The 19,526-nt window shown below is 45.5% G+C and overlaps 40 non-coding genes across 40 annotated transcripts; all 40 read right to left on the bottom strand.

Annotated features, from left to right (window-relative positions):
- Positions 1-6,225: 6,225 nt before the first annotated feature.
- On the bottom strand, positions 6,226-6,297 carry trnaa-cgc. The gene has a single exon. It is a non-coding gene; the product is annotated as a tRNA-Ala (tRNA).
- A 216-nt stretch (positions 6,298-6,513) lies between these two features.
- trnaa-ugc lies at positions 6,514-6,585 on the bottom strand. The gene has a single exon. It is a non-coding gene; the product is annotated as a tRNA-Ala (tRNA).
- A 517-nt stretch (positions 6,586-7,102) lies between these two features.
- Positions 7,103-7,174, bottom strand: trnaa-ugc. The gene has a single exon. It is a non-coding gene; the product is annotated as a tRNA-Ala (tRNA).
- A 386-nt stretch (positions 7,175-7,560) lies between these two features.
- trnaa-ugc lies at positions 7,561-7,632 on the bottom strand. The gene has a single exon. It is a non-coding gene; the product is annotated as a tRNA-Ala (tRNA).
- An 85-nt stretch (positions 7,633-7,717) lies between these two features.
- On the bottom strand, positions 7,718-7,789 carry trnaa-ugc. Its single transcript has one exon. It is a non-coding gene; the product is annotated as a tRNA-Ala (tRNA).
- A 225-nt stretch (positions 7,790-8,014) lies between these two features.
- trnaa-cgc lies at positions 8,015-8,086 on the bottom strand. Its single transcript has one exon. It is a non-coding gene; the product is annotated as a tRNA-Ala (tRNA).
- Positions 8,087-10,122: 2,036 nt separating this feature from the next.
- trnaa-ugc lies at positions 10,123-10,194 on the bottom strand. Its single transcript has one exon. It is a non-coding gene; the product is annotated as a tRNA-Ala (tRNA).
- A 229-nt stretch (positions 10,195-10,423) lies between these two features.
- On the bottom strand, positions 10,424-10,495 carry trnaa-ugc. The gene has a single exon. It is a non-coding gene; the product is annotated as a tRNA-Ala (tRNA).
- Positions 10,496-10,724: 229 nt separating this feature from the next.
- On the bottom strand, positions 10,725-10,796 carry trnaa-ugc. Its single transcript has one exon. It is a non-coding gene; the product is annotated as a tRNA-Ala (tRNA).
- Positions 10,797-10,881: 85 nt separating this feature from the next.
- Positions 10,882-10,953, bottom strand: trnaa-ugc. The gene has a single exon. It is a non-coding gene; the product is annotated as a tRNA-Ala (tRNA).
- A 228-nt stretch (positions 10,954-11,181) lies between these two features.
- trnaa-cgc lies at positions 11,182-11,253 on the bottom strand. Its single transcript has one exon. It is a non-coding gene; the product is annotated as a tRNA-Ala (tRNA).
- A 216-nt stretch (positions 11,254-11,469) lies between these two features.
- Positions 11,470-11,541, bottom strand: trnaa-ugc. The gene has a single exon. It is a non-coding gene; the product is annotated as a tRNA-Ala (tRNA).
- Positions 11,542-11,753: 212 nt separating this feature from the next.
- Positions 11,754-11,825, bottom strand: trnaa-ugc. The gene has a single exon. It is a non-coding gene; the product is annotated as a tRNA-Ala (tRNA).
- Positions 11,826-12,054: 229 nt separating this feature from the next.
- Positions 12,055-12,126, bottom strand: trnaa-ugc. Its single transcript has one exon. It is a non-coding gene; the product is annotated as a tRNA-Ala (tRNA).
- Positions 12,127-12,354: 228 nt separating this feature from the next.
- Positions 12,355-12,426, bottom strand: trnaa-cgc. The gene has a single exon. It is a non-coding gene; the product is annotated as a tRNA-Ala (tRNA).
- A 216-nt stretch (positions 12,427-12,642) lies between these two features.
- trnaa-ugc lies at positions 12,643-12,714 on the bottom strand. The gene has a single exon. It is a non-coding gene; the product is annotated as a tRNA-Ala (tRNA).
- A 218-nt stretch (positions 12,715-12,932) lies between these two features.
- On the bottom strand, positions 12,933-13,004 carry trnaa-cgc. The gene has a single exon. It is a non-coding gene; the product is annotated as a tRNA-Ala (tRNA).
- Positions 13,005-13,233: 229 nt separating this feature from the next.
- trnaa-ugc lies at positions 13,234-13,305 on the bottom strand. The gene has a single exon. It is a non-coding gene; the product is annotated as a tRNA-Ala (tRNA).
- A 228-nt stretch (positions 13,306-13,533) lies between these two features.
- On the bottom strand, positions 13,534-13,605 carry trnaa-cgc. Its single transcript has one exon. It is a non-coding gene; the product is annotated as a tRNA-Ala (tRNA).
- Positions 13,606-13,821: 216 nt separating this feature from the next.
- trnaa-ugc lies at positions 13,822-13,893 on the bottom strand. The gene has a single exon. It is a non-coding gene; the product is annotated as a tRNA-Ala (tRNA).
- An 85-nt stretch (positions 13,894-13,978) lies between these two features.
- Positions 13,979-14,050, bottom strand: trnaa-ugc. Its single transcript has one exon. It is a non-coding gene; the product is annotated as a tRNA-Ala (tRNA).
- A 228-nt stretch (positions 14,051-14,278) lies between these two features.
- Positions 14,279-14,350, bottom strand: trnaa-cgc. Its single transcript has one exon. It is a non-coding gene; the product is annotated as a tRNA-Ala (tRNA).
- Positions 14,351-14,566: 216 nt separating this feature from the next.
- Positions 14,567-14,638, bottom strand: trnaa-ugc. Its single transcript has one exon. It is a non-coding gene; the product is annotated as a tRNA-Ala (tRNA).
- Positions 14,639-14,867: 229 nt separating this feature from the next.
- Positions 14,868-14,939, bottom strand: trnaa-cgc. Its single transcript has one exon. It is a non-coding gene; the product is annotated as a tRNA-Ala (tRNA).
- Positions 14,940-15,168: 229 nt separating this feature from the next.
- Positions 15,169-15,240, bottom strand: trnaa-cgc. Its single transcript has one exon. It is a non-coding gene; the product is annotated as a tRNA-Ala (tRNA).
- Positions 15,241-15,456: 216 nt separating this feature from the next.
- trnaa-ugc lies at positions 15,457-15,528 on the bottom strand. Its single transcript has one exon. It is a non-coding gene; the product is annotated as a tRNA-Ala (tRNA).
- A 212-nt stretch (positions 15,529-15,740) lies between these two features.
- trnaa-ugc lies at positions 15,741-15,812 on the bottom strand. Its single transcript has one exon. It is a non-coding gene; the product is annotated as a tRNA-Ala (tRNA).
- Positions 15,813-16,041: 229 nt separating this feature from the next.
- Positions 16,042-16,113, bottom strand: trnaa-ugc. The gene has a single exon. It is a non-coding gene; the product is annotated as a tRNA-Ala (tRNA).
- A 228-nt stretch (positions 16,114-16,341) lies between these two features.
- On the bottom strand, positions 16,342-16,413 carry trnaa-cgc. Its single transcript has one exon. It is a non-coding gene; the product is annotated as a tRNA-Ala (tRNA).
- A 216-nt stretch (positions 16,414-16,629) lies between these two features.
- On the bottom strand, positions 16,630-16,701 carry trnaa-ugc. The gene has a single exon. It is a non-coding gene; the product is annotated as a tRNA-Ala (tRNA).
- Positions 16,702-16,919: 218 nt separating this feature from the next.
- On the bottom strand, positions 16,920-16,991 carry trnaa-cgc. The gene has a single exon. It is a non-coding gene; the product is annotated as a tRNA-Ala (tRNA).
- A 229-nt stretch (positions 16,992-17,220) lies between these two features.
- Positions 17,221-17,292, bottom strand: trnaa-ugc. The gene has a single exon. It is a non-coding gene; the product is annotated as a tRNA-Ala (tRNA).
- A 228-nt stretch (positions 17,293-17,520) lies between these two features.
- On the bottom strand, positions 17,521-17,592 carry trnaa-cgc. The gene has a single exon. It is a non-coding gene; the product is annotated as a tRNA-Ala (tRNA).
- A 216-nt stretch (positions 17,593-17,808) lies between these two features.
- Positions 17,809-17,880, bottom strand: trnaa-ugc. Its single transcript has one exon. It is a non-coding gene; the product is annotated as a tRNA-Ala (tRNA).
- Positions 17,881-17,965: 85 nt separating this feature from the next.
- trnaa-ugc lies at positions 17,966-18,037 on the bottom strand. The gene has a single exon. It is a non-coding gene; the product is annotated as a tRNA-Ala (tRNA).
- A 228-nt stretch (positions 18,038-18,265) lies between these two features.
- On the bottom strand, positions 18,266-18,337 carry trnaa-cgc. Its single transcript has one exon. It is a non-coding gene; the product is annotated as a tRNA-Ala (tRNA).
- A 216-nt stretch (positions 18,338-18,553) lies between these two features.
- trnaa-ugc lies at positions 18,554-18,625 on the bottom strand. Its single transcript has one exon. It is a non-coding gene; the product is annotated as a tRNA-Ala (tRNA).
- A 229-nt stretch (positions 18,626-18,854) lies between these two features.
- trnaa-cgc lies at positions 18,855-18,926 on the bottom strand. Its single transcript has one exon. It is a non-coding gene; the product is annotated as a tRNA-Ala (tRNA).
- A 229-nt stretch (positions 18,927-19,155) lies between these two features.
- trnaa-cgc lies at positions 19,156-19,227 on the bottom strand. The gene has a single exon. It is a non-coding gene; the product is annotated as a tRNA-Ala (tRNA).
- A 216-nt stretch (positions 19,228-19,443) lies between these two features.
- Positions 19,444-19,515, bottom strand: trnaa-ugc. Its single transcript has one exon. It is a non-coding gene; the product is annotated as a tRNA-Ala (tRNA).
- Positions 19,516-19,526: the final 11 nt, after the last annotated feature.

Genomic DNA, 19,526 nt, shown 5'->3' with positions numbered 1-19,526 from the left:
GTGGTTAGAAGTGTATAATATCAACCAGAAACTTAAATCCGTTTATAATTATCAATTTGTACACAAATCTGGAGTTAGTGCAGTCTTTCACATGAAAATCCCCTGAAATTTTTCTACTATGCTTCTACCACAGGTCGAGAGGTGTAGTTTGAACTAGCTAACTTTACGACTAGGGTTGCAAAGGGGCGGAAAATGTCCGGTAAATTTCTGGAAACTTTCCATGGGAAGTTAAAGGAACCGTATGTAAGATTGTGGCCAAAACTGGTACTGCAATCACTTTAAAATGACTGTAGAGCGGTGTATCCCGTCCCCCTCCCCCCTGACTGGCAGAACTGGCAACCAGGATGCCGAAACACTACTGACTTCGTGATTAGTAGATAGGTGGAGGATGGCGCATCAGGCCAAAACACAACATGACAACATCAACATCAGTTGAGGGCTGCAACTTCACTTTTTAAATGACAATATCTTGGCTGGACTACTGTTGTCAGTGATATAAGCAGGGTTCTAAATTAACACCCACCAACCCACCAAATGCGGGGTTCAAATTTATTTTGGCGGGTGTTAATAAAAACTTACTAGCCAGTTTGGCCTGTGATGCATGAGGCATTACATGCATGATGCATTAGGCTCTGTTCTTGGTCATATATCCCCCTGGCAGTACTTCCTACATTTCCCATGACCACTGTGCTACGTGATGACGTTTCATACGCCCATTGGCTGCGCGCAGTTTGCTGTGAAACCAGCGTGTGAGATGATGGAAACGAACGGAGCGTCTACCAGAAAACACAAGGAATTAGAAGTACGAACGGAGCCAGAGCAGGGAGCATAGACTGAAACAGGAGGGAGTTAGCCACTAAAGTAAAGTAAAATGTACATAACGCATGTACATAACACGTCACGAAATATTAACGCAATTAACGCATTGTGTTTACCTATTTTCTTTGTGGGGGGCTGATGTCATGTAACGGAGGCCGCAAAACCTTGAAGCAGCAAGATGGTTTATTTAATTTATTGTCTATGGAGTTAGGTGAAGATGGAACGTGAGGAGGTTGTAGGCGAAAATGTTCAGTTTTAAAAAGTTGCCTGATTAGTGATCACCACCACCAGACGCATAACGCACTATGCATAGGTCACCGAGAGACAGAGGAGAGACCAACATTTAGCCAATAAATAGTAGCTGTACGGCAAACTGTTTTTCACTCTTGTTAGAGAAGTATACAATGTCAACATGCACCAACAGCATGTTACATAAAGATGATACTTTTCGGGTCCTCTCTATGAAGATCCAACTTGAACGTAGGCCCTATGCTACTCCATTTAATTGAGAACGCGTCTGAGCACGCACGTGAGAGAGAGAGAGAAAACGAGTGGCAGGTTCCAGCTGGCTTGTCATTGTTGATGATAATTGATATTTCCTTTTTATTAGGTTAAGATTAAACTAAATGCGGCAGTGGTTGGGACAGACTTATGGGGGCGAGAAAAGGAATGAAGCAGGGGATGAGGATATCGACAGAGAAATAGATAGATAGATATCCCAAACATGAAATGAAGTGTTTGCACTTTCTGTGTATATTTTGTGGTATGTATTCATGGCAACAATGTTAAACGTTTATAGATTAAACTGCTGGCTTCATTAGTCCATCATGCCTGTTTCATTCGTCCCGACCGTGGAATGCTTGAAGCGACAGTAGACAGTGAGGGTCATTCAAATCATTTGTAAATATAGGCTAGTTAGTTAATTTACTCGCATTTGGCAAGGCGAGTGCATGCCTATTTTAAACCCTGTAGCAAGTGACAGCGCGTCACTCCTTACGCCATCCTATCAGTTCCTATGGCCACTTGGCCAGTGCGAATGCAAATGAAAAAATGGTTTTGGGGGAGAGTAGTTAGTAGAACTGATTTAGAAGTGGACTGTTCCTACAGTATACTGTAACTACATTCCTGTAAAGCAGCACCAATGTAGTGCAGTGTTCCTACCCAAACAGCAACTTCATATGGCTATTTTACAAGCGATAAAACCTACTCTGAGTGATGTTTGCCCTATTAAAAGTTTGTGCCATCAAAATGATTTTGGAAACGTTATTTTAAGGTAAATACAAATACTCTTTAGGGGGACTTTAAATGACACATGTATACACGTTAATTCAAGGCAGTCATTAGGCTGTAAATGCCAGAGGTGGGACCAAGTCACTGTTTGGCAAGTCACAAGTAAGTCCCAAGTCTTAGCACTCAAGTCCAAGTCAAGTCCCAAGTAAATACAGAGAAGGGCAAGTCGAGTCCAAGTCCAAGTCTCATCAAAGCCAAGTCGAGTCCAAGTCCAAGTCCCAATCTTTTTCAAGTCCTGAACAAGTCATCAGGTACTCTTCACTTAATAATGGCATTATTAGACTATCGATCATAATTTTAACACTTCCATCTAATCCACAGAATTTTTTTTTTAAATACAGATTAAAATATGTTCAATGTTTCTGTCTTGAAATCTTTTACGATATATGCATGCGCATACAATATACACATGTGCATACCTGAGTAATCTGTACAAAACGGATAGCTACATGACAAATAAAAATATTGTTTTTCCAAATTTCGGAGCCCATTGTAAGGATGAGTAATAATTTGACTGATGGCATTTCACTGCGCTAGGCCACAGATTTGCCTGCAAACAATTTATTAGGCTGTCTGCCAGTAGCGACTCATAAGGGAAGCCAAGGTCAACACTTTTATATTATTTAAAAGATAATAATGACACAGTAATTTTGTTTTAAAGTATTCATTTCTTAAGAAATACTACACATGTGATGCTGTTTATCTCATTTGTAAATGGTGCACTGTCACTTTAAGCCCATTGTGTGCCACTGTCCACACATTCTCATAATGATCTTTTTTACCAGCTCCATTCCTATGGCTAGTCCACAAACTCAAACATTGTTTGTGCCACATGAATAGCACAATATTAACAATGATAAGCATTATATTAAGTTGGCACAAACAGCTTTCATTCCTTTGGAAATAGATGCATGTATGACATGATGCTTGCTTGACATTTTCTGTTTGCAATTAAATGTGAATTATGAGCCTGGTAGCCAGTAGCCACCTAGCTAGCTGAGTGGAATGCGTTTCAATCGGCATATCAATGTGCTTTATGTAAACAAATTATTGAATAGGCCTACTTCAAGACTCACCATTTCCATTAAACAAAGACAACTCTTCATATTCTTGTCCACTTTCCAAATCACAGTGAGTGCAGCCTGTCATAGTGACCTGGATCTCATAGTTTATAACAGTAGTGAGAACCGGATAAATCCGCAATTTCCCCTAATCTCGTATTTGTTGCCTTCATGATTTCCTTTTATACGTTTCTTATATTTAAAAGAAAATATCAATCATCATCAACAATGACAAGCCAGCTGGAACCTACTCGTTTTCTCTCCCTCTCGTGCGTGCTTTAGATGTGTTCTCAATTAAATGCAGTAGCCTAGCATAAGTTTAAGTTGGATCTTAATGGAGAGGACTCGAAAAGTATCATCTTTATGTAACATGCTGTTGGTGCATTTTGACATTGTAAACGTTCTCTAACAAGAGTGCAAATCAGTTTGCAGTAAAGCTACTAGTTATTAGCTAAATGTTGGTCGTTTCTCTGTCTCTTGGTGCCCTACACACAGTGCGTAACGCATGTGGGGGTAGCGGCAGCACTGAACTGTGCTCTGGACTGGCCGCTTGTCTCCGCTATTTTTTTTTTTTTAGTCGCGGAGGGAAAGCATCTCTGGGGTGACTGGTCCACGATCAGGAAATTTAGTTTTTGACTCGAGACATGTCAAGTCGTCACAAGTCAAAGAGGCAAAGTCCGAGTCAAGTCTCGAGTGAATAGTATTCAAGTCCAAGTCGAGTCGCAAGTCATGCCGAATTTTATCAAGTCAAGTCTGAAGTCATTAAAATCATGACTCGAGTCTGACTCGAGTCCAAGTCATGTGACTCGAGTCCACATGTCTGGTAAATGCTATTAGTGTCTCCCTATGTCGGTGTAATAGAAGAGTGTCAGAGAAGCACCTACACTTTCTATCTGTCAGGGACCTGAAATGTGCATGTGGACTCATGCACACACATACACAAACATTTATACCCAGTTGAGGAAGCTGGGAGATCACTCTCCGCATCTTCTTTCTGTAGCCTGTAACTGCCTATACAGGTATTTCTTTTCGATGGCCATCCCTTCATGGTCCTTGCTTCATGGTCAAGGCTGTGATTACTCATTCTTCTCTCTCTCCTTCTAAAATAATGAAGATTAGATTAGATTCAACTTTATTGTCATTGTGTAGAGTACAAATACAGGGACAACGAAATGCAGTTTGCGTCTAACCAGAAGTGCAAAAAAGCAGAAAAGTGCAATGTGACACACAGTATAGACAGGTGGTGCAGTATAAGCAGTAGAAGACATATAGTGCAGTGTAGACAGTAGTATACAGTTAAGAAAGTGGTATGGTTTACAGTAATATAAATTAAATATAAATATGTGCAATGTATTAGCAGTAGCCTTATAAGAGCAGGATAGATATGGATATGCAGTGTGAACAGTGTATGAATATCATGTACAGATATGTGCAGTGTAGTCGCAGTAACATTATAAGGCTAACAAAAATAATACAATATAGATATACAGTATGCAGTATATTAACAGTAATATTATAAAAACAGAATAAATTTGGATATTCAGTATGAACCGTAGAGAGATATATAGACAGATATGTGCAGTATAGTAACAGTCAACATTATAAGTAAGTGTATGCACATTAAGAACAGTAAAGAGCTGTAGAATATAGATGTATAAGCTTAAGTGTAATTGCACTATGCATATTTTTACGTATAAATAGAATACTATGGATGGTATAGGGTAGTGTAATTGAAGATAAAAACAGGTTAATAAATCATAGGGCTTAATTATACCACATATAATATTCTTATAATATATTCCACATCCACATAATCTTTATTTACACCATGCTCACTGGAGGACTGAAGGCATGAGCTCACTTGTAGCAAGTGTGTAATAAAAAACCTAAGATTAAACGTAAGCCATAGGCTACCAGCTTGCCAGCCAGCATTGATTATGGGCAGTCTGGATGGATGGATTGATAGACAAATACTTTATTCATCCTGAGGGAATTTTAACTAGGCTATTTCATTCAAAACCAAGACATATTTGCCCTTTCTTGTTTGTCAAATAGTCTAACACGAACTAAGAAACTATATTTCTAATTCAAACAGTTTAGATTGTCCTAAAAACATTAAGCTATCTGCTAATGTCAACACGACTAGCAAACAACAAAAGTCACCAAATAACAAGCATTGCAAATGTTACGGTCATGCACACATTGTGGAATTGCTGATAGGCCTAATAACGCCGTAATAACCAGAATAATTTGCAATTGCAACAAATAAAATTACTTTATTACCTGAGCTGATCCACGAGCTTCTGGTGTGGTAGTTCTGCTGCTCCGCATCCAGATCCAGATGTAACGTTACGTTAGCAAGTTGAGTGAGTCGATCTTCCGTAGTAAAACAAAAAAATACGTTTAAAACCTACCAACCAAACCACTGTAAAGCCTATATGTAATGTCTATGAGAAAATGTTCAAATATAAAATCGGTGCCTGAACGGCAGAAGTATTACACTGAACGTAAGTTGGTAGGCCTATTCCTGTAACGCAAAGCGTGCCGTCAAGCAAGCCATCAACCCCTTGTTGCTGAAGGACTCCTTCGCACGTTTACCGCAGTAGGATTCGGTGGTCACAAAGTATAGACGTCACAAAGGGGTAAATGGATCGTCCAGCGACAGCAACAGTCATAGCAACGACGCCAACATTCTATGAGAAACATTTTAATGTGAGATCGGAACGTGATTATTACATCATCCGGAACTTTTTCGCAAGCCGGAACAAATTGTTCATGACAGCCTCATACATGCAAAGCATGCGCTCTACCACTGAGCTACATCCCCTTCATTTCTTGGCGTAAGATAGCACTTCTCGGCCCAGACGTTTTGCAACGCAACATCTTTAGGATTCTATCGTAATTGTGGAAGTCCACAGAGGAGCCAACAAAATACAAGCCTTGTCCTCTGCCTGTGCCAAACTCCACTCCGCAGGCTGTTTCATTTGTGTAACTCTGTACAAACTCTGGACCACGGCTTGTGACGGTACCCAGACCTACTTTAGGGATGTATAAGTGGAGATGCCGGGGATTGAACCCGGGACCTCATACATGCGAAGCATGCGCTCTACCACTGAGCTACATCCCCTTCATCCACTTTCAAAAGACGACACTTACAATTCGGGACGTTGTGCCACGCTAGCACTTGAGGGATTTGTTCATAATTGCGGAGGTCCACAGAGGAATCAACCGGGCCAAAGTCAACAACAACTACAAGTCTGATCCTCTGTCACTGCTCCTTTCCTCTCCACAAACTTTCTCGAGGCTTGCGACAATCCCTAAAGTCCCTTTAATGCTGCATAAATGGAGATGCCGGGGATTGAACCCGGGACCTCATACATGCAAAGCATGCGCTCTACCACTGAGCTACATCCCCTTCAGTGCTTGTCAAAACCAAAGCACTTCCCAGTCTAGACATTGTGCCACGCAACACCTTTAGGCTTCTATCGTAATTGTGGAAGTCCACGGAGGAGCCAACAAAATACAAGCTTTTTCCTCTGCCGGTGCTAAACTCCACTCCACAGGCTGTTTCATTTGTGTAACTCTGTACAAACTCTGGACCACGGCTTGTGACGGTACCCAGACCTACTTTAGGGATGTTTAAGTGGAGATGCAGGGGATTGAACCCGGGACATCATACATGCGAAGCATGCGCTCGAACACTGAGCTACATCCCCTTCATCCACTTTCAAAAGACGACACTTACAATTCGAGACGTTGTGCCACGCTAGCACTTGAGGGATTTGTTCATAATTGCGGAGGTCCACAGAGGAATCAACTGGGCCAAAGTCAACAACAACTAGAAGCCTGATCCTCTGTCACTGCTCCTTTCCTCTCCACAAACTTTCTCGAGACTTGCGACAATCCCTAAAGTCCCTTTAATGCTGCATAAATGGAGATGCCGGGGATTGAACCCGGGACCTCATACATGCAAAGCATGCGCTCTACCACTGAGCTACATCCCCTTCAGTGCTTGTCAAAACCAAAGCACTTCCCAGTCTAGACATTGTGCCACCTCATTGTGCCAGACCTACTTTAGGGATGTATCAGTGGAGATGCCTGGGATTGAACCCGGGACCTCATACATGCGAAGCATGCGCTCGAACACTGAGCTACATCCCCTACAGTACTTGTTAACACCAAAGCACTTCCCAGCCTAGACATTGTGCCATGCAACACCTTTAGGCTTCTGTCGTAATTGTGTAAGTCCACAGAGGAGCCAACAAAATACAAGCCTTGTCCTCCGATGGTGCTAATCTCCTTTCCACAGGCTGTTTCATTTGTACATTTCCGTACAAACTCTGAAACACGGCTTGTGACTGTACCCAGACCTCATTTAGGGATGCATAAGTGGAGATGCCGGGGATTGAACCCGGGGCCTCATACATGCAAAGCATGCGCTCTACCACTGAGCTACATCCCCTTCAGTGCTTGTCAAAACCAAAGCACTTCCCAGTCTAGACATTGTGCCACCTCATTGTGCCAGACCTCATTTAGGGATGCATAAGTGGAGATGCCGGGGATTGAACCCGGGGCCTCATACATGCAAAGCATGCGCTCTACCACTGAGCTACATCCCCTTCATTTGACGAAAGATAGCATTTCTCGGCCCAGACGTTTTGCAACGCAACATCTTTAGGATTCTATCGTAATTGTGGAAGTCCACAGAGGAGCCAACAAAATACAAGCCTTGTCCTCTGCCGGTGCTAAACTCCACTCCACAGGCTGTTTCATTTGTGTAACTCTGTACAAACTCTGGACCACGGCTTGTGACGGTACCCAGACCTACTTTAGGGATGTATAAGTGGAGATGCCGGGGATTGAACCCGGGACCTCATACATGCGAAGCATGCGCTCTACCACTGAGCTACATCCCCTTCATCCACTTTCAAAAGACGACACTTACAATTCGAGACGTTGTGCCACGCTAGCACTTGAGGGATTTGTTCATAATTGCGGAGGTCCACAGAGGAATCAACCGGGCCAAAGTCAACAACAACTACAAGGCTGATCCTCTGTCACTGCTCCTTTCCTCTCCACAAACTTTCTCGAGGCTTGCGACAATCCCTAAAGTCCCTTTAACCCTTTAGGCGCCAGAGGTTTTTTTCCGAAACGATCAATTTTGACATCTTCATTTCAAAAGGCTATATCTTAAAAGTGATAAGAGATAGAGACTTTCTGTAAATTAGAGAAATATTAAGGATGACCCAAAGTTTATGTAGAGATTAAATGTTTATATCTAATTTGCATATTATGACGTCATATGGTGGCGGCCATCTTGGATTATAGAATTTTCATGAAAAGTTGCATGTTTGAATGATAAAATGCACCACTTCTTTCCCCCCAAAATGTCCCTCACCTTCTGTATGCTATATTGCACAATACTGAATGCTCAGGTAAATAGTAAGTAGTGAACAAACTGTGTAAATCATTACTAATAAATGGCCGAAACAAACCAAATGCATGTAGCAGTAGACTGGCCTTTTGCTGTAGAGATTTTCCATTTACTACATACAGTAGGCACTCTGATTCCATGTATGGAGCACATATAGATTATTCAGATGACACACAAACACAAGCAGACAAGACCTGTTTAGTTCAAAAGCTCATTTGCCACGGCAAGGCACAGATCAGGAGTGAGATGACGAGACAAGACAAGAGACAATGTTAGTATTTTTTTTCTTTTTGTTGTTTTTGTTGATGTTTTTTTTTCTTAGCTGACAAAGACACACACATCACAAGGACATGAACACACAAAAAGGAACACATAGTGTATGTCCTAAATGATCAGGGAAATAGATAGCAAATCAACAGTGTAAATCATTACTAATAAATGGCTGACATTTTTTTTTTTTATGTAGCAGGCCTTTTGTTGTAGAGATAATGACTCCCTATCCCTATCCATACAGGGCCGGCATTCCCATCATCTTGTGATAGACTATGCATGACCTAATGTGTGTGTGTGTGTGGGGGAGAGGGAGAGGGAGGGGGAGGGGGAGAGGGAGGGGGAGGGGGAGGGGGAGAGGGAGAGGGAGGGGGAGAGGGAGAGAGCGTGTCACCACCTCCACCATGCGAGCAGCATGGCCAGATCTGCCTCGCGCGCGTCGAGTGGAGAGAATTTGCGCAGCTCGGACTAGGCCTACTGTCATTCTCATTGCGACTCCCCACACTGCCACTACGTTTCCCCCTAACTCTCCTATGAGCACTTCGACCTCGTCTAACATACCCAGTCGCATTAGACAAAGGCTCCACCACGTTACTGTCGCCGCGATTGTGGAGAGGCAAAAGACAGAAGCTAGCGCTATTAGGCTACCTCCAGCCTTGTTCGCCACACCACTAACACCCTGCTAACTTCCCGATGAACACTCCGAACCCGTGAAACATTATTCCCACCAGTGACATTGGGCAAACGATTCAACGTTTGTGCTTGGTGTAAGCTAAACTATGGAGTAAACTCTCACTTTGTCCAGCTGCATCATTGAAGGCAGGGACGCATCTGAAGCCTCACTAAACGAATCACCGTCATTTCCTGAAGGCAGATATTCCCCTTCAGAATCAGGGTCCGCGAATAGAAGACCCAACACTTCATTTCAGGTAAACTTTTTTGATGCCATTAGACGATAATCTAATGCAAATACTCGCTAACGTTGACAATATCGCTCTGACTAAGTGGCTCACACGCACACTAGCTCCGGTATTGCACGCACTGATCCAATGCGCTGTAGCTCAAAACTTTTCTTTAAACCATGACCTTTTTCGGACTCGGGGATGACGTATGACATGTCTGCCACCTAGTGGAGTGGATGTCGAACGAAATATGACACCCTATTTGACTAAATCGGCCGTTTTATTCAGTACCGCATCTTGTCGAGTAAACTCGACAGTGGCGCCTAGAGGGTTAATGCTGCATAAATGGAGATGCCGGGGATTGAACCCGGGACCTCATACATGCAAAGCATGCGCTCTACCACTGAGCTACATCCCCTTCAGTGCTTGTCAAAACCAAAGCACTTCCCAGTCTAGATATTGTGCCACGCAACACCTTTAGGCTTCTATCGTAATTGTGGAAGTCCACGGAGGAGCCAACAAAATACAAGCTTTTTCCTCTGCCGGTGCTAAACTCCACTCCACAGGCTGTTTCATTTGTGTAACTCTGTACAAACTCTGGACCACGGCTTGTGACGGTACCCAGACCTACTTTAGAGATGTATCAGTGGAGATGCCGGGGATTGAACCCGGGACCTCATACATGCAAAGCATGCGCTCTACCACTGAGCTACATCCCCTACAGTACTTGTTAACACCAAAGCACTTCCCAGCCTAGACATTGTGCCATGCAACACCTTTAGGCTTCTGTCGTAATTGTGTAAGTCCACAGAGGAGCCAACAAAATACAAGCCTTGTCATCTGATGGTGCTAATCTCCTTTCCACAGGCTGTTTCATTTGTACAATTCCGTACAAACTCTGAAACACGGCTTGTGACTGTACCCAGACCTCATTTAGGGATGCATAAGTGGAGATGCCGGGGATTGAACCCGGGACCTCATACATGCAAAGCATGCGCTCTACCACTGAGCTACATCCCCTTCAGTGCTTGTCAAAACCAAAGCACTTCCCAGTCTAGACATTGTGCCACCTCATTGTGCCAGACCTTATTTAGGGATGCATAAGTGGAGAAGCCGGGGATTGAACCCGGGGCCTCATACATGCAAAGCATGCGCTCTACCACTGAGCTACATCCCCTTCATTTGTTGACGAAAGATAGCATTTCTCGGCCCAGACGTTTTGCAACGCAACATCTTTAGGATTCTATCGTAATTGTGGAAGTCCACAGAGGAGCCAACAAAATACAAGCCTTGTCCTCTGCCGGTGCTAAACTACACTCCACAGGCTGTTTCATTTGTGTAACTCTGTACAAACTCTGGACCACGGCTTGTGACGGTACCCAGACCTACTTTAGGGATGTATAAGTGGAGATGCCGGGGATTGAACACGGGACCTCATACATGCGAAGCATGCGCTCTACCACTGAGCTACATCCCCTTAATCCACTTTCAAAAGACGACACTTACAATTCGAGACGTTGTGCCACGCTAGCACTTGAGGGATTTGTTCATAATTGCGGAGGTCCACAGAGGAATCAACTGGGCCAAAGTCAACAACAACTACAAGCCTGATCCTCTGTCACTGCTCCTTTCCTCTCCACAAACTTTCTCGAGGCTTGCGACAATCCCTAAAGTCCCTTTAATGCTGCATAAATGGAGATGCCGGGGATTGAACCCGGGACCTCATACATGCAAAGCATGCGCTCTACCACTGAGCTACATCCCCTTCAGTGCTTGTCAAAACCAAAGCACTTCCCAGTCTAGACATTGTGCCACGCAACACCTTTAGGCTTCTATCGTAATTGTGGAAGTCCACGGAGGAGCCACCAAAATACAAGCTTTTTCCTCTGCCGGTGCTAAACTCCACTCCACAGGCTGTTTCATTTGTGTAACTCTGTACCACGGCTTGTGACGGTACCTACTTTAGGGATGTATAAGTGGAGATGCCGGGGATTGAACTCGGGACCTCATACATGCAAAGCATGCGCTCTACCACTGAGCTACATCCCCTTCAGTACTTGTTAACACCAAAGCACTTCCCAGCCTAGACATTGTGCCATGCAACACCTTTTGGCTTCTGTCGTAATTGTGTAAGTCCACAGAGGAGCCAACAAAATACAAGCCTTGTCCTCTGATGGTGCTAATCTCCTTTCCACAGGCTGTTTCATTTGTACAATTCCGTAAAAACTCTGAAACACGGCTTGTGACTGTACCCAGACCTCATTTAGGGATGCATAAGTGGAGATGCCGGGGAATGAACCCGGGGCCTCATACATGCAAAGCATGCGCTCTACCACTGAGCTACATCCCCTTCATTTGTTGACGAAAGATAGCATTTCTCGGCCCAGACGTTTTGCAACGCAACATCTTTAGGATTCTATCGTAATTGTGGAAGTCCACAGAGGAGCCAACAAAATACAAGCCTTGTCCTCTGCCGGTGCTAAACTCCACTCCACAGGCTGTTTCATTTGTGTAACTCTGTACAAACTCTGGACCACGGCTTGTGACGGTACCCAGACCTACTTTAGGGATGTATAAGTGGAGATGCCGGGGATTGAACCCGGGACTTCATACATGCGATGCATGCGCTCTACCACTGAGCTACATCCCCTTAATCCACTTTCAAAAGACGACACTTACAATTCGAGACGTTGTGCCACGCTAGCACTTGAGGGATTTGTTCATAATTGCGGAGGTCCACAGAGGAATCAACCGGGCCAAAGTCAACAACAACTACAAGTCTGATCCTCTGTCACTGCTCCTTTCCTCTCCACAAACTTTCTCGAGGCTTGCGACAATCCCTAAAGTCCCTTTAATGCTGCATAAATGGAGATGCCGGGGATTGAACCCGGGACCTCATACATGCAAAGCATGCGCTCTACCACTGAGCTACATCCCCTTCAGTGCTTGTCAAAACCAAAGCACTTCCCAGTCTAGACATTGTGCCACGCAACATCTTTAGGATTCTATCGTAATTGTGGAAGTCCACAGAGGAGCCAACAAAATACAAGCCTTGTCCTCTGCCGGTGCTAAACTCGACTCCACAGGCTGTTTCATTTGTGTAACTCTGTACCACGGCTTGTGACGGTACCCAGACCTACTTTAGGGATGTATCAGTGGAGATGCCGGGGATTGAACCCGGGACCTCATACATGCGAAGCATGCGCTCTACCACTGAGCTACATCCCCTACAGTACTTGTTAACACCAAAGCACTTCCCAGCCTAGACATTGTGCCATGCAACACCTTTAGGCTTCTGTCGTAATTGTGTAAGTCCACAGAGGAGCCAACAAAATACAAGCCTTGTCCTCTGATGGTGCTAATCTCCTTTCCACAGGCTGTTTCATTTGTACAATTCCGTACAAACTCTGAAACACGGCTTGTGACTGTACCCAGACCTCATTTAGGGATGCATAAGTGGAGATGCCAGGGATTGAACCCGGGGCCTCATACATGCAAAGCATGCGCTCTACCACTGAGCTACATCCCCTTCATTTGTTGACGAAAGATAGCATTTCTCGGCCCAGACGTTTTGCAACGCAACATCTTTAGGATTCTATCGTAATTGTGGAAGTCCACAGAGGAGCCAACAAAATACAAGCCTTGTCCTCTGCCGGTGCTAAACTCCACTCCACAGGCTGTTTCATTTGTGTAACTCTGTACAAACTCTGGACCACGGCTTGTGACGGTACCCAGACCTACTTTAGGGATGTATAAGTGGAGATGCCGGGGATTGATCCCGGGACCTCATACATGCGAAGCATGCGCTCTACCACTGAGCTACATCCCCTTCATCCACTTTCAAAAGACGACACTTACAATTCGAGACGTTGTGCCACGCTAGCACTTGAGGGATTTGTTCATAATTGCGGAGGTCCACAGAGGAATCAACCGGGCCAAAGTCAACAACAACTACAAGTCTGATCCTCTGTCACTGCTCCGTTCCTCTCCACAAACTTTCTCGAGGCTTGCGACAATCCCTAAAGTCCCTTTAATGCTGCATAAATGGAGATGCTGGGGATTGAACCCGGGACCTCATACATGCAAAGCATGCGCTCTACCACTGAGCTACATCCCCTTCAGTGCTTGCCAAAACCAAAGCACTTCCCAGTCTAGACATTGTGCCACCTCATTGTGCCAGACCTCATTTAGGGATGCATAAGTGGAGATGCCGGGGATTGAACCCGGGGCCTCATACATGCAAAGCATGCGCTCTACCACTGAGCTACATCCCCTTCATTTGTTGACGAAAGATAGCATTTCTCGGCCCAGACGTTTTGCAACGCAACATCTTTAGGATTCTATCGTAATTGTGGAAGTCCACAGAGGAGCCAACAAAATACAAGCCTTGTCCTCTGCCGGTGCTAAACTCCACTCCACAGGCTGTTTCATTTGTGTAACTCTGTACAAACTCTGGACCACGGCTTGTGACGGTACCCAGACCTACTTTAGGGATGTATAAGTGGAGATGCCGGGGATTGAACCCGGGACCTCATACATGCGAAGCATGCGCTCTACCACTGAGCTACATCCCCTTCATCCACTTTCAAAAGACGACACTTACAATTCGGGACGTTGTGCCACGCTAGCACTTGAGGGATTTGTTCATAATTGCGGAGGTCCACAGAGGAATCAACCGGGCCAAAGTCAACAACAACTACAAGTCTGATCCTCTGTCACTGCTCCTTTCCTCTCCACAAACTTTCTCGAGGCTTGCGACAATCCCTAAAGTCCCTTTAATGCTGCATAAATGGAGATGCCGGGGATTGAACCCGGGACCTCATACATGCAAAGCATGCGCTCTACCACTGAGCTACATCCCCTTCAGTGCTTGTCAAAACCAAAGCACTTCCCAGTCTAGATATTGTGCCACGCAACACCTTTAGGCTTCTATCGTAATTGTGGAAGTCCACGGAGGAGCCAACAAAATACAAGCTTTTTCCTCTGCCGGTGCTAAACTCCACTCCACAGGCTGTTTCATTTGTGTAACTCTGTACAAACTCTGGACCACGGCTTGTGACGGTACCCAGACCTACTTTAGGGATGTATCAGTGGAGATGCCGGGGATTGAACCCGGGACCTCATACATGCGAAGCATGCGCTCTACCACTGAGCTACATCCCCTACAGTACTTGTTAACACCAAAGCACTTCCCAGCCTAGACATTGTGCCATGCAACACCTTTAGGCTTCTGTCGTAATTGTGTAAGTCCACAGAGGAGCCAACAAAATACAAGCCTTGTCCTCTGCCGGTGCTAAACTCCACTCCACAGGCTGTTTCATTTGTGTAACTCTGTACAAACTCTGGACCACGGCTTGTGACGGTACCCAGACCTACTTTAGGGATGTATAAGAGGAGATGCCGGGGATTGAACCCGGGACCTCATACATGCGAAGCATGCGCTCTACCACTGAGCTACATCCCCTTCATCCACTTTCAAAAGACGACACTTACAATTCGAGACGTTGTGCCACGCTAGCACTTGAGGGATTTGTTCATAATTGCGGAGGTCCACAGAGGAATCAACCGGGCCAAAGTCAACAACAACTACAAGTCTGATCCTCTGTCACTGCTCCGTTCCTCTCCACAAACTTTCTCGAGGCTTGCGACAATCCCTAAAGTCCCTTTAATGCTGCATAAATGGAGATGCCGGGGATTGAACCCGGGACCTCATACATGCAAAGCATGCGCTCTACCACTGAGCTACATCCCCTTCAGTGCTTGTCAAAACCAAAGCACTTCCCAGTCTAGACATTGTGCCACGCAACACCTTTAGGCTTCTATCGTAATTGTGGAAGTCCACGGAGGAGCCACCAAAATACAAGCTTTTTCCTCTGCCGGTGCTAAACTCCACTCCACAGGCTGTTTCATTTGTGTAACTCTGTACCACGGCTTGTGACGGTACCTACTTTAGGGATGTATAAGTGGAGATGCCGGGGATTGAACTCGGGACCTCATACATGCAAAGCATGCGCTCTACCACTGAGCTACATCCCCTTCAGTACTTGTTAACACCAAAGCACTTCCCAGCCTAGACATTGTGCCATGCAACACCTTTTGGCTTCTGTCGTAATTGTGTAAGTCCACAGAGGAGCCAACAAAATACAAGCCTTGTCCTCTGATGGTGCTAATCTCCTTTCCACAGGCTGTTTCATTTGTACAATTCCGTAAAAACTCTGAAACACGGCTTGTGACTGTACCCAGACCTCATTTAGGGATGCATAAGTGGAGATGCCGGGGAATGAACCCGGGGCCTCATACATGCAAAGCATGCGCTCTACCACTGAGCTACATCCCCTTCATTTGTTGACGAAAGATAGCATTTCTCGGCCCAGACGTTTTGCAACGCAACATCTTTAGGATTCTATCGTAATTGTGGAAGTCCACAGAGGAGCCAACAAAATACAAGCCTTGTCCTCTGCCGGTGCTAAACTCCACTCCACAGGCTGTTTCATTTGTGTAACTCTGTACAAACTCTGGACCACGGCTTGTGACGGTACCCAGACCTACTTTAGGGATGTATAAGTGGAGATGCCGGGGATTGAACCCGGGACTTCATACATGCGATGCATGCGCTCTACCACTGAGCTACATCCCCTTAATCCACTTTCAAAAGACGACACTTACAATTCGAGACGTTGTGCCACGCTAGCACTTGAGGGATTTGTTCATAATTGCGGAGGTCCACAGAGGAATCAACCGGGCCAAAGTCAACAACAACTACAAGTCTGATCCTCTGTCACTGCTCCTTTCCTCTCCACAAACTTTCTCGAGGCTTGCGACAATCCCTAAAGTCCCTTTAATGCTGCATAAATGGAGATGCCGGGGATTGAACCCGGGACCTCATACATGCAAAGCATGCGCTCTACCACTGAGCTACATCCCCTTCAGTGCTTGTCAAAACCAAAGCACTTCCCAGTCTAGACATTGTGCCACGCAACATCTTTAGGATTCTATCGTAATTGTGGAAGTCCACAGAGGAGCCAACAAAATACAAGCCTTGTCCTCTGCCGGTGCTAAACTCGACTCCACAGGCTGTTTCATTTGTGTAACTCTGTACCACGGCTTGTGACGGTACCCAGACCTACTTTAGGGATGTATCAGTGGAGATGCCGGGGATTGAACCCGGGACCTCATACATGCGAAGCATGCGCTCTACCACTGAGCTACATCCCCTACAGTACTTGTTAACACCAAAGCACTTCCCAGCCTAGACATTGTGCCATGCAACACCTTTAGGCTTCTGTCGTAATTGTGTAAGTCCACAGAGGAGCCAACAAAATACAAGCCTTGTCCTCTGATGGTGCTAATCTCCTTTCCACAGGCTGTTTCATTTGTACAATTCCGTACAAACTCTGAAACACGGCTTGTGACTGTACCCAGACCTCATTTAGGGATGCATAAGTGGAGATGCCAGGGATTGAACCCGGGGCCTCATACATGCAAAGCATGCGCTCTACCACTGAGCTACATCCCCTTCATTTGTTGACGAAAGATAGCATTTCTCGGCCCAGACGTTTTGCAACGCAACATCTTTAGGATTCTATCGTAATTGTGGAAGTCCACAGAGGAGCCAACAAAATACAAGCCTTGTCCTCTGCCGGTGCTAAACTCCACTCCACAGGCTGTTTCATTTGTGTAACTCTGTACAAACTCTGGACCACGGCTTGTGACGGTACCCAGACCTACTTTAGGGATGTATAAGTGGAGATGCCGGGGATTGATCCCGGGACCTCATACATGCGAAGCATGCGCTCTACCACTGAGCTACATCCCCTTCATCCACTTTCAAAAGACGACACTTACAATTCGAGACGTTGTGCCACGCTAGCACTTGAGGGATTTGTTCATAATTGCGGAGGTCCACAGAGGAATCAACCGGGCCAAAGTCAACAACAACTACAAGTCTGATCCTCTGTCACTGCTCCGTTCCTCTCCACAAACTTTCTCGAGGCTTGCGACAATCCCTAAAGTCCCTTTAATGCTGCATAAATGGAGATGCTGGGGATTGAACCCGGGACCTCATACATGCAAAGCATGCGCTCTACCACTGAGCTACATCCCCTTCAGTGCTTGCCAAAACCAAAGCACTTCCCAGTCTAGACATTGTGCCACCTCATTGTGCCAGACCTCATTTAGGGATGCATAAGTGGAGATGCCGGGGATTGAACCCGGGGCCTCATACATGCAAAGCATGCGCTCTACCACTGAGCTACATCCCCTTCATTTGTTGACGAAAGATAGCATTTCTCGGCCCAGACGTTTTGCAACGCAACATCTTTAGGATTCTATCGTAATTGTGGAAGTCCACAGAGGAGCCAACAAAATACAAGCCTTGTCCTCTGCCGGTGCTAAACTCCACTCCACAGGCTGTTTCATTTGTGTAACTCTGTACAAACTCTGGACCACGGCTTGTGACGGTACCCAGACCTACTTTAGGGATGTATAAGTGGAGATGCCGGGGATTGAACCCGGGACCTCATACATGCGAAGCATGCGCTCTACCACTGAGCTACATCCCCTTCATCCACTTTCAAAAGACGACACTTACAATTCGGGACGTTGTGCCACGCTAGCACTTGAGGGATTTGTTCATAATTGCGGAGGTCCACAGAGGAATCAACCGGGCCAAAGTCAACAACAACTACAAGTCTGATCCTCTGTCACTGCTCCTTTCCTCTCCACAAACTTTCTCGAGGCTTGCGACAATCCCTAAAGTCCCTTTAATGCTGCATAAATGGAGATGCCGGGGATTGAACCCGGGACCTCATACATGCAAAGCATGCGCTCTACCACTGAGCTACATCCCCTTCAGTGCTTGTCAAAACCAAAGCACTTCCCAGTCTAGATATTGTGCCACGCAACACCTTTAGGCTTCTATCGTAATTGTGGAAGTCCACGGAGGAGCCAACAAAATACAAGCTTTTTCCTCTGCCGGTGCTAAACTCCACTCCACAGGCTGTTTCATTTGTGTAACTCTGTACAAACTCTGGACCACGGCTTGTGACGGTACCCAGACCTACTTTAGGGATGTATCAGTGGAGATGCCGGGGATTGAACCCGGGACCTCATACATGCGAAGCATGCGCTCTACCACTGAGCTACATCCCCTACAGTACTTGTTAACACCAAAGCACTTCCCAGCCTAGACATTGTGCCATGCAACACCTTTAGGCTTCTGTCGTAATTGTGTAAGTCCACAGAGGAGCCAACAAAATACAAGCCTTGTCCTCTGCCGGTGCTAAACTCCACTCCACAGGCTGTTTCATTTGTGTAACTCTGTACAAACTCTGGACCACGGCTTGTGACGGTACCCAGACCTACTTTAGGGATGTATAAGAGGAGATGCCGGGGATTGAACCCGGGACCTCATACATGCGAAGCATGCGCTCTACCACTGAGCTACATCCCCTTCATCCACTTTCAAAAGACGACACTTACAATTCGAGACGTTGTGCCACGCTAGCACTTGAGGGATTTGTTCATAATTGCGGAGGTCCACAGAGGAATCAACCGGGCCAAAGTCAACAACAACTACAAGTCTGATCCTCTGTCACTGCTCCGTTCCTCTCCACAAACTTTCTCGAGGCTTGCGACAATCCCTAAAGTCCCTTTAATGCTGCATAAATGGAGATGCCGGGGATTGAACCCGGGACCTCATACATGCAAAGCATGCGCTCTACCACTGAGCTACATCCCCTTCAGTGCTTG

This window comes from Alosa sapidissima, chromosome 23 (assembly GCF_018492685.1).
Source record: "Alosa sapidissima isolate fAloSap1 chromosome 23, fAloSap1.pri, whole genome shotgun sequence".
NCBI lineage: Eukaryota > Metazoa > Chordata > Actinopteri > Clupeiformes > Clupeidae > Alosa > Alosa sapidissima.
The sequence above is the reverse complement of the archived record's forward strand: the minus strand, read 5'-3'. Positions and strand labels throughout refer to the sequence as shown.